Below are 11,954 nucleotides of genomic sequence, written 5' to 3'. Positions count from 1 at the left end.
CCCACAACGTCTCCAAAAGGCTCAACGGTGTACCCAGCGTCCCAGGTACACCCCCCTCCATGCCATACCCTCTATATCCCTGATGGGCTCTGCATGGCAGGGGCGTCCTTCTCCCTGAGTCGGGCCTAAGCCTGACCGCATACCATCTGTCTCTACCTTGCTGCCCAGATGGGGTCTTTATGCTTGATCCAGAGCCAGTTACTGCTTTTTTCAGCAGCACTTGATATGGACTTGATGGCCTGTTGGAGAGAGCGACCCTTCACCCCTATTTTTCTCAGCAAAATGGTGGTAGATGTTGCAACAAAACCCCTGCATCCCACCTCTACTGGGAAGATGCTAGTCTTCCAGCCGTTCTGGGATGCTTCAGCTGCCAGGTCAGAATATTTGTTATTTTTCCTCTCATAAGCCTCTTCAACCCCCTCTTCCCATGGTACTGTTAATTCGACAACATATACCAGCTTTGTTGTTGGAGACCACAGGACCATGTCTGGCCGGAGTGTTGTAGCCACTATTTCTGGGGGAAACATAAGCTTCTTATTAAGGTCCACTTCCAATTTCCAATCCGGCGCTGATTGCAGGAAGCTTGCATCTTTAGGTGTTGTACGATTCTCTTGATGTTGTTTTTCCCTTCTTTATTCTTCATATCCCGAGAATGTGGCGACACATACCCTGGAGTTATGCCACCTAAACGGTGCAGTGAAGTACACATACGCTGAGCCACTTTAGACAGTTCACCAATAGCGCTTCAACGGACGAAAACACACACAGTTGTCAAAATACGTTTTTTGGTAATACGTGTTTTGGCGAGTTACCTTGGAAACATAGTCTTAAATGAGTTATAAAAGTCTTAAATGACTGTAAAGAGTTTGGAGAAAATAGGAAAAGGGTTAGATCCGCGTCATGTGCATCAGGTTTTAAAGAGACAGCGCTGCTTTTAAAGTAAAACCTGCTGAAGTCTGTCATTGATGTAAATCAAAGAACAAAAGGAAAAGAGAAATCACTCGACTGCTCTAGTCACTGATTAACTTTTGTAGCTTGAATAAAGATTCATCTGTATAATTTATGCATATACAATTTGTAGTTTATGTGAAGATTGTTTTAAAATCACTTAATATTTCAGAGACTATTAAATGTTAAAAAAATAATGGCTTTCAATTATACTGTGATGTTGAACGGCTATAATTAATAGGTAAAATTGAGGGGAAATTAATTTAATAGAGTTAATTTCTAATTTTATAGGTCCCCCCAGAAAGAGATCGGGACGGCCCCCACCCCCTTGGCCCCCTTCAAATTTACAATTCAATAATCCGGCCCTCAAACAAATCTAATCGAATAGCCCTTCTCTAATCCGTTAACATGGGTGCGGAAAAAATATGCACCACATACACACTGCAAACTGAGTATGTGTGAAACAGGCGTAACACGATGGCCTGCTCTGTTTGCCGAAAACATGCAAAGGACAAGAATCACAACGTCTTTTAGGGACAAAAAAAAAATCAATAAATATGTTTGTTGATTTTGTTGTTGTTGTAAGTAAAGTAAAGGACAAATTACATTGTAAATATGTTTAGTCATTGTAGTAGTAATGACTGTCTGTTTTTGCAAAACGAGTTTCATGGCCGGTAGAAAAAAAATTTTGGCCGGTAAATTTTATCACATCACCGGCCATTAGCAGGTGTGACAAAAAGTTAGTTTTAGGCCCTGTATATATATATATATATATATATCTCAAACATAACTGAAATAAATAAGATAACACCGGGTGAAATCTAACAAATAAACTGAAGTTAAGACAAAATGTTCTTTAGCTCAATTTAATTAACTAAATAACAAGCAGTGTGTTTTTTCCCACCGGAAAATCTCTGCATTCTTGAAACTTCCACGTTTCTACAGGAAAACAATTTTTTAAGCCCACAGTCTCAAACCCTCAAGAACCTCAAATGCACACACACACACACACACACACACACTCAGTCTCACCGTAGCTCCTCTCTGACAGCACATGTTTGTTTGTGCACGTGGGTTAACGCTGATCAAGGGATTTCCAGACATGATGAAAGAGCTTTAAAATGGTTGTGAAAACAGTTCACCGTGTCTACAGACACACAAACATGTGATTTGAGCGTGCTGGATAACTGAGGTGAGTGTAGGATGAGAATGTGTTGTCAACGAGTATGTACGTGTTAAGAGCTGATATGAGTGGCTGTGTGTATGTGGGAAGTGTTTAATGTAGACTAGTTTAAGTGTTTATGTAGTTAATAAAACCTTACTTGTATCACACTTGACGTTGTTCATTGTTTGCTCATAACCGGAGTCACTGATCATGCAGATTTACGTTACAAGCTTGTAGAATTGTACAGTAAGAAAGTTATTTCCCTTAACCAGGAAATTAACGTTCTTGGAATTGACAAGACAGTTGACCCTGAGAGGTCAGCTAAATATCTACAGCGGATCTAAAATATGAATAGTTAATTATAACTAGTTATGGTTAATTATTCATATTTCCCCATGAGCTGATTCGCTACAGCAGCCTACCTGAGTATTGTTGCTGACCATGTCCATCCCTTTATGGCCGCAGTGTACCAATATTGGGATGGCAACTTCCAGCAAGATTACAATGAGCTTACTATACTCAAATGGCCTCCACAGTCACCTTTGAGATGTGGTGGAATGGGAGATTGGCATCATGGAAGTGCAGCCAACAAATCTGGACTAACTGCGAGATCATGTCAATATAATGTCAATCTTATAAAAACATTACAAAATGTGGTTAATCTAATAAGAAAATCAAAGGACTGGAGAGAGACCTCTGAGAATTGATATAAATATGAACAATATTTCATACCATTATTGTTTTAACTGGTTGGAGTGTTTATTAACATAGCGCTTCTGCTTACAGTTGTATTCTGGCCGCAATCAATAAAGTTCAAACATCACGTACATCAGCAATCCTATTACCACTGCTATATTCTCATCCAAAAACATGTACACAAACAGAATAAACAAACAGCACACACAGCCCTGCTAAGCCACTGATGCTGCCTTATAGAGTGTCAACTGTCTTTCCTGAAGATGAGTGAGGGGGAAGACAGGGATTTTTGGGACAGGATAATAGGATACATCGCAAACTAAAAGAGAAGTCATGCATACAGACACAAAAATGAACAGAAAGGGATGAGAGGGAGAAGAAGTGAGGCACAAAGATAGACAACACAAGATGACTGATTTGAGTAGGAGAGAAAATAAAATGTAAGAATAATTCCAGTGAAACAAAGGAAATGGTGTGGGACATATTGTGAAAATTATCATTTTAAGGCGAGAAGAATTATGTTCAGAGAAAGGGTGAAGCAAAGGATAGACAGGGAGAGATAGGGATAGACAACACAAGATGACTGATTTGAGTAGGAGAGAAAATAAAATGTAAGAATAATTCCAGTGAAACAAAGGAAATGGTGTGGGACATATTGTGAAAATTATCATTTTAAGGCGAGAAGAATTATGTTCAGAGAAAGGGTGAAGCAAAGGATAGACAGGGAGAGATAGGGATGGTCTCTAGGCTCCCAGTGCAGTGAGCTCCAGGCACCAGAAGTGAGATGTGACTGAATACATTACAGTCAAACAAGAGGAATGCATATCATAACTCAACTGGCGCTCTCATCTGCCTCTCAGTCCTTCTCTGCACACATTCACACAAGCCAATTAGTCATCCATAGTATGATCATGAGCTAAGCTAGCCAAACAAATGGATGCAAACAGCCTTAATTCACACATGCTTTAACAACCGTGTCACCATTGGACAGTAGCTCATCGTATTCCCCCGAATGTGTTTGTGTGTTATGGTTTGGACTGCGGCTCCAGTTGCACGCATGACGAAACAAACCTGCAACAACTTGAACCGCAAACAAGAAACCAACGACAACCATAACTCAATACTTTCAAAGAGAGAGAGTTGAGATAAGAGAGAAGTGAGGAAGCCAGCTACTGCATCAGTCACTCTCTCTGTCCCTCTCAAATACACTTCAGTATGTAATATGTTACTGTGCACAGTATGGTAATTGTCCAACCCAGAAACATAAAAAAATTTGTGCCTGTGGTGACATTTTTGCAAAAATTATAGTATATGTTGCTTTTTGCACATTTCATGGCAGTTACAAAGTGAAATGCCCAGTGAGTTGCGCTAAAAAGACATTCAGTTATCCCCGAAACAGAATATGAATATGCCAACATTTTTTACATTTGGTTCATACACGTACAGGATCATAGCAGTTCAGAAATTAAATGTCGGTGAGTGGCATTAAAAGGTTAATGCTTTAAAATATCATACCCCCTACACTACCCCCAGCCTAAACCTAACTAATAGTGTCAACAAAAGCAAATGTGAGATAAAAATACACTTACTGAAGCAACCATGCCATTTTTTGCCAGCTTCTACATGTTTTTGTCAAATTGTGTTTTACAAGACTTGTACCCTAGCGCTCGTATCAGGTGAGCTACCGAACAAGTTTACCATGTCAGAAAATCAAATACATATGGAGCTGGTTGTGTATGTATAAACAAAATGTATTTGTTTATAAATCATGCACTGTGGTAAAAGTGTTCTGAGGTCATTTTGTAATGCAACATAGTTTTATGGATGGGGGTTTGACTGCGTTGGGCCCCCTCTCTGGTCAGTGCCCTTGGAGTTGTCTTAAATGCAAGCAAATTAAGCATTTTAATAATAAACTAGTTTAACAGAATGCAATGGCATTTAATACAATACAATACAATACAATTCTAATTTTGTATATTTTAGGCAGTATATACTGTGCAGTATTCAATCAGAAAGTACAATAGAATTCCACTACAAAATTACCCAAAAATTCTGAGTGTGAGAGTTATTTCCCTGGATGCTTTTCGTTAACACGTCACATGTCTCAAAAAAGTGACCAATGTTTAAGAAACCAATTTATGGCTCAGGTTACTGCCTGAATAAACCTGCACGCAAATACTGGCCATAGAGATGAATGGGAATGCTAACGGATAGATCTTTCCATTTAATACAGACCTTGTCACACACATTGTCTCTTACACATACACACACACAAACATACACAACTACTTTTCTCCTCTATGTGTGAGCTCAGCCATGCACAGCAGGAGCAAACTCAATGAATAACTCCCCTGTCTCATTACGAATATCCCATGGCCCTCATTACCTTTGTCTGAGATATTCAAAGAAACTGCTTTTCCGCCAATCAGTCTGACTGCCAGAGCCTCTTTAATGTCTGACTGTGATGTCACCAATGTCTGATTGGATGACACTTACTGTAGGAAGGTTCGACTGATACAGTTCATACTGGTGTTTAACTGGTGTGTTTGCAGGAAAACAACTTGTTCTGAATGTACAATAAGATCAAATCAGTCCTCAAGCACCAACCTCAGTCCTGCAGTGATGTTGATGAAAGTCTGAACTGGTCGTATGTTCATGTAGCTGTGCGTTTCCGTGGGCCCTGGGGAGAGCTGACACAGTCTCCTCTGCATAACGACACTCTTTTAAGAGTGACGGAGCAGAGGCAGAAAGATCAGTGTCTTTTTACTCTTTATTTCTAGAGAGATGAACCAAAAGAGGAAGGCCAACTGAAGTGGGGAAAAAGAGTGGGAAGAACAACTCACACTGTGAGAGAGAAATATTTTACCAGCGAGATAACAAAAGAGAGAATAAGAGATTAGTTTTCGCACTGAAACTGGCAATTATTAGAACAGGGAATCCTGCAATCACCACTAATAAGACTGATAAGCATAACAGGCATGTGCCGGACTGCAAACAGTGTTTTGTTTCATGCTGACAGTACAGAATTACAGTTAATATGCTTGGTTGTAGCAAAGAGACTCATTGTGATTGTTATGGTTATGGTCAAAACAACAGCTTTTATTTCTTTAAACCTGCTGATGTGATTTTAGCATTATTGAACTGAATTGCACAAATTAACACTTCTAACACTTCCTATGTAAAAAAAAAAAAAAGAAGTATGCTTAATTGTATTGAATTTGCAATTGACATAAAATATTAAATTGTAGTTACAGTGAATTATGATTTAGTTTACCTTAAAGCTGCAGTCCGTAACTTTTTTGGTTAAAAAATTATCCAAAATCAATTTTTGGGCAAGTACATAACCAGCCTTACCTTACCCATCTCCTTTCCTTTTCCCAATTCAAAACGGTAAGCATCTAATAATATTTTCTAATCCGAGTGGTACTGGTAGGTTTTCGTGGGAAATACAAGCTTGCCACCATTCATCTTTGTGTCATTACGTCACGTCAGTAATCATAAAGAAGGAGTCGCTAGTAGGCTATATCACACGTGAGGATGCTGCAGTGTAGTTGTATTAAGTGCAAACAATAAGTGCAGCCATAATCAAAGTAGGCTACTCTCTCAATATTCAAAGTCCAAATATAGACCCGATTTCTCAAGCATGATACAGAGCTATAGACTACAGCCTATTATAGCTTACATACTAATTACAGCCTAGATATGTTTCTGTTTTATTTCTCTGTTGTCTAAGCATATGTCTAGTTAAGATGAACAAATGATTACAATAGAATTGAACACTTACTCATTCTTTATTATTATGTTATATTGGTATTGGTTGATATCAGATAATCAATTGTGCTAATCAATTAGTTTACCCATGCTGTCATGTAAGCTCAGTTAATTTGTTTAAAAACTAATAATTTACTAACACAGTTACATATTTAGAAAATCCCATAATAAACATACATGTTATATACTTAAAATAGTTGAAATGTTCAATTGAAATGATACCTAAACTGCAAAACAAACTTTTTATTTGTAGTGTTTTAATTTATTCAGAAAAAAATTTATATACATTTATATAGTAGCCAACATCATTTATCATTTAGTTATTGACTATAACATGAATTACTTTAATTACCCTAATCAGCAAATCATCAGTATCGGACAAACGTTTTAGATTGGTGCATTCCCACTCTCTTAAACAATTTATTAAAAAAGTGAATTTATTAAACCCACAAAATAATGCTAAATAAAGTATGGGAATAATGTAGTGACAAAAAAAAGATATAGGTTGGGTTAAGCTGTGGAATCATTGTATTTTGTTAAATTTACAAATCTTCATATAATTCTTAAAATGAAGGTAAAAATATTGCCGTTTATAATGAAGGGCAGTAATAAAGTACAAGACACTATTTGAGCTACAGCCAATACAGAAACAAAAACCCAACACTGTATATTAACAGAGAGAGAGATAGAGAGACATACTTTTCCATTAGACTGATTCTTTCAGGAATCGTAATTTATTAGCATTAGTTTTTCTCACTCTTTTTAACTCTCTATAGAAACTGCAAATCTGCAAATAGGTCAAAACTGTAGTGTGCCTGGTTCACACTACCTGACCCAGAGGAGTACACTCTCTCACACACACACACACACACACACACACACACACACACAGACAGACCTTCCTGGCCAGGTAGGTTCACACACACTGGCCACTAGTTCTGTGACCATCCATTCATTTCACACAGGAGGGCAGACAGACATTCAGAAGACGGCTCAACCATAAATAACAACCTGAAGAAGCAGATCACGCAACTCAATATTTCCATCAAGACTGGAAATGCTGTAAACATCTTACATCATTTATAATTTTTCTCTTTGTTTCTTTTTTCTCTTTCAGTTTTCAGTCAAGGCGAATTCTCTCAGATCTTTTACAAGTCTGGCATTGAAGAAGGGTGTAAATGTATCAGGGGCTCACCAAGAAAGTGAGAGAAAGGTCACTTATTGATTCAATATTCTCTCCACTCACTTTTACATTCAGCTTACTCACTCCAGTGTGCTTTAAAGCAAATGACCTCTGTGAACTCCATGTGCGGCATGTATATATCATCACACTAAAAATCACACACACACACACAGAGGAATCATTGAGTGCCATAAGAGGCTCTTGTTTGTTGTGAATAACTGTGAAGTTGCCATCATCACATTAAATGCAGCTCTGCTATAATTTCCTCTGTATAATACCTTCATTGTTTTCACAGGGCCATTATACTTCAGTTCCCTCATTTCACATCAGCAAACAAACACTCTCTCCTGTGATCTTCGCATCCATATTTTAGCTATAAAATAACCCCTGTTTATGAAGATACAGAGAACAAAGTGAACACACCAGAGAGTAAAATTTCTTATTACGTGTGCTGCTCTAAAATTACACTGAGTTTGCGAACTAGACTGAGTTGTTTTTCTTACCCGTCTGCGGGATGTAATGTAGACAAAGCAGCAGACTCTCCAATCCTTATGAGAAGGTTAATATTGCATCGGAGTAAGTGTGATTCAGTGCTTTATACAATAATTAATCTAGATACAGGAAATACAGACATAGATGAAAGACATGCGGAAAATCTAATACATCAACAGCTAACCAACAACTAAACGTGATCAACACAGAAGATGTGATCACAAGTTTTTGACAGAGTTCAAGTCCAGTTTCAAGTCTATGAAGGCCAAGTCATGTCTTAGAGTGGTAATTCACCACAGACAAAAGGGGTTTTAATATACATTGGCTGTCTATTCAGAAACATGACTTTTTTAATCAATGCTATACGACTAGAGAAAACAGAGAAAAAGACCTGTGGTGGAAAAAGGTAAGAAAACACCCAAAATGCACTGTGCTTGATCAGAGTATCCATGAGAAGTAATACACAAGTGTGGAAGTAGTTTTCATAAAAGCCCTGGAGCTGTCAAATAAACAGTGATATCTTGGTGCAGGTAGCACAAACCAAATAATAGGCTACACATTGTTAAATTACTTAGACCACAAACACTGTAACAATACAAAGCTGGCTGAAAACTCCAAGTGAAAGTCCAAATCTCTGAGTAAGTTTTTTTATACGCAAAGAAAAAAATGCTTGAAGATTTTGTTTCTGCAACGGATGACTTAATACGCATCGGACTCAGTGTGCAAAGTTTCTGTGTGTGACAAATTTTTAGGATGACGAATACGAAAAAACGCATACAAAAATTTCGGACTCGGTGTGCAAGGACCTTAAGAATTGAGTTTTCATGTCTTCAGCACAGATTTTGTCTTTAAGGAGTGCAATATTTCACAAATGTTTGTACAAATGTGTGTTCTGATATTGCAATTCTGCCCAACAACTGATACGGTTTTGTTTAAAAAAGAAAACATTCAAAACTATACACACACCAACTCAGAAGTATTTGTGCTAAATGACTACCTAAATCTTAAAATAGAGAAAAACAATTAAATATCCAGGACTGGCCGATACAATAGCCTACATATAAAAATGCTGATATGATCCTATCATTTAATATAATCTTTCACAACAGATTCTGTCAGTTCTTCCTTTAATAAGACAGCTGAGCTTGTTTGCCTTTCATAAATTAGAACAGTTAAAGAGTGAAATCATAGAGACTCTTGATCTGAACAGTGAATCCAAAACCCCCTGCAAGCTGTTGGATGGGAATCACTGAGCGTTATAGTCTAATTATATCTGTTTTGTAGTTTATTACAGTTTGACAGTCTGACTGGCTGAGAATCTGCTCATACTTTGAAAGCAAGTGATAAGAGAATGTTTTTCAGTAAGCAAAACAGCACATAAAATATTAAAAATAATCAGCTATATGTATTTTGCCTTCAAACACACAGAAACTTGAGGCTTATTAATTTCCAAACTTTCTCCAACTACAGCAAAAAAGAGAGAAAACTTTCTTGAAAAGGGCTATCGGCAAATATTTAAGTGTGAAAACTTGCTGAAAGGCTGGTCTTGTTTGCAGGGCTGTCTGTTTGGAAGAGGGCATCTATCGGAGCTGAAGTTGATTACTAGTGTCTTACCCTTGAAAAGATGCTTCAATCGATGCTCAGAGAATACCAATACAGTCTGTGCCCTTTTACATTCTCCATTATTACAGTACTTTTATGGAAATATCATTACTTTCTAATTAGAACAGGGAAATATATCAGCATGAGGCACTTATTCTCTGCTGTTAAAATCATTTAAGGTTTCTCTGTAATGATCAATGTAGAGCCCAAAGGCTCAATTATAACAAGCATTTAAATGTACCGTATTCCCACCACCAATAAAAACTTTCAAGGCCTCAAGAATATCAAGGACATACTGGAAATCAGTGCTCCAAATATACATGTTCCTGGCATATAAACATAATATTTATTTAGCACGAGTGCTTGTAATTGCTTTTTGTGCAAGTAGATATGTAGGATGGTGTTGTTTATAGAAGTATTTGCCTGTTGAATGAAGGCCAGTGCTGCACGAGGCATGTGGCCACCCCTGAACCGCTGACCTGTGTTAAAGGGCTGTAATTGTCTTTTTACTGCAGCCACTAAATCTCCGAGTGCCCTCACCGTTCCATCGCAACATTCTGCCAATGGTCGTCACCTAGCAACCGGTGTTGAGAGCAAACACTTCTTTCTATATTTATTCTAATTTAGCTTTTGTGATTGATGCGCTCTGCAACAAAGTGCTTCAGATGGATGGGCTGCTCAGTCTCAAAATCCTCCATGTTCAGAAAATATCTGTCTAATCAAGGCAGACGGTGTGTATGAAGGAAATGTCTGGGACATAGCAAACGAAATTGTGAATTACATTCCCCTGCCATATGGAATAACAAGCCAACCCTGCAAGAAATCCCAGATTCTGATGGTTTCAATAGTCAATAGTTGGCCTAAACGGGTCTGCGTAGTAAATTGGCTAGACAAGTGGTTCCCAACCTGGGGTGGGGGGCGCCAGAGTTCACGGGAGCGTGGGAGCTGATATGCTTTGAGGTCAAATAAAGATGTATAAAATGTTCCACTAATATGCTTACAATGCCAAGATAAGGCAATTAAATAAAATAAACAATTTAATAAAAGTGTAATTGACAGTAGTCTGGGCTCCAGACTGCAACTAAAGGGATATTTTGCTACCTTTTTTTTCTACCAATCTGCCTAACTGATAAGCGTTAGCATTCTGTTGTGCCTGATAAATACGTATTAAACGCCAAACGTGCCAAAAGCTAAATAAAATAGCGCTTCTCATTTGAAACCGCACGTCGCACTGACATTTTATCAGCTCAGCTCAAAAGAAAAGACAGAGCAGTGTGAGCTAAAGCAAATTAATTTACTACACTGACCAGTTGCGATCGAGTCGAGACCACTAAACAGCACTGTGAGATCTAGTGATCGCACTCAAGTTCACCGCAGATTTCTCCTGTACAAATCACATAGGTATGCGATTTAAATAGTTTAAAGCCAAATAAATCAGAGCTGGATCATTCTCAACAACTGATGCGGAAACACCTGTGCATCAACGATCCAGTTAGAAGGCATTTCAATCTACAAATCACCATCATTTACCATGGTTTTACTGTAGTAACATTGACAGTAACCATGGTATTGTGGCAGAATAGTAGAATACTCATATCGAATTTTATTATATCAATAATGTACTAAACATATTAAAGGAGTAATGGAATATAATCACAGTACATATCAGTTGTTTGTTGTGCATTTGTACTTATACTGAATGTCTTCAGGTTACTGTTTTTATAGCAAATATTATAGAAACCATATAGTTAGGCTATAGTTAGGCTTTTTACCATGGTAGTGAGGTGCTGTACCTGTGGTTATCATGACCTACAAATGTATGAAAGATGAGGCGGTTATAATTTTCACAGATACTCACAGAAACAGGTACTGTTTTTGTTAATGAAAATAAATGTACATCTAGGCCTACATACCAACTAAAGCTCCTGCTACTCTCAACTCAAGCTACTATCAAATGTGCATTTCTAAAACTCGTAATATTATTAGTATAACGTGCATATATATATATATATATATATATATATATATATATATATATATATAGTATACAGTATATATATTGGGGGGGGGCTCAGATTGTTTTATTTGGGGCCCCAA

Source organism: Sinocyclocheilus grahami, unplaced genomic scaffold, assembly GCF_001515645.1.
Source record: "Sinocyclocheilus grahami isolate Dianchi unplaced genomic scaffold, SAMN03320097.WGS_v1.1 scaffold203.1, whole genome shotgun sequence".
Lineage (NCBI taxonomy): Eukaryota > Metazoa > Chordata > Actinopteri > Cypriniformes > Cyprinidae > Sinocyclocheilus > Sinocyclocheilus grahami.
Note: the sequence above shows the minus strand (reverse complement) of the source record.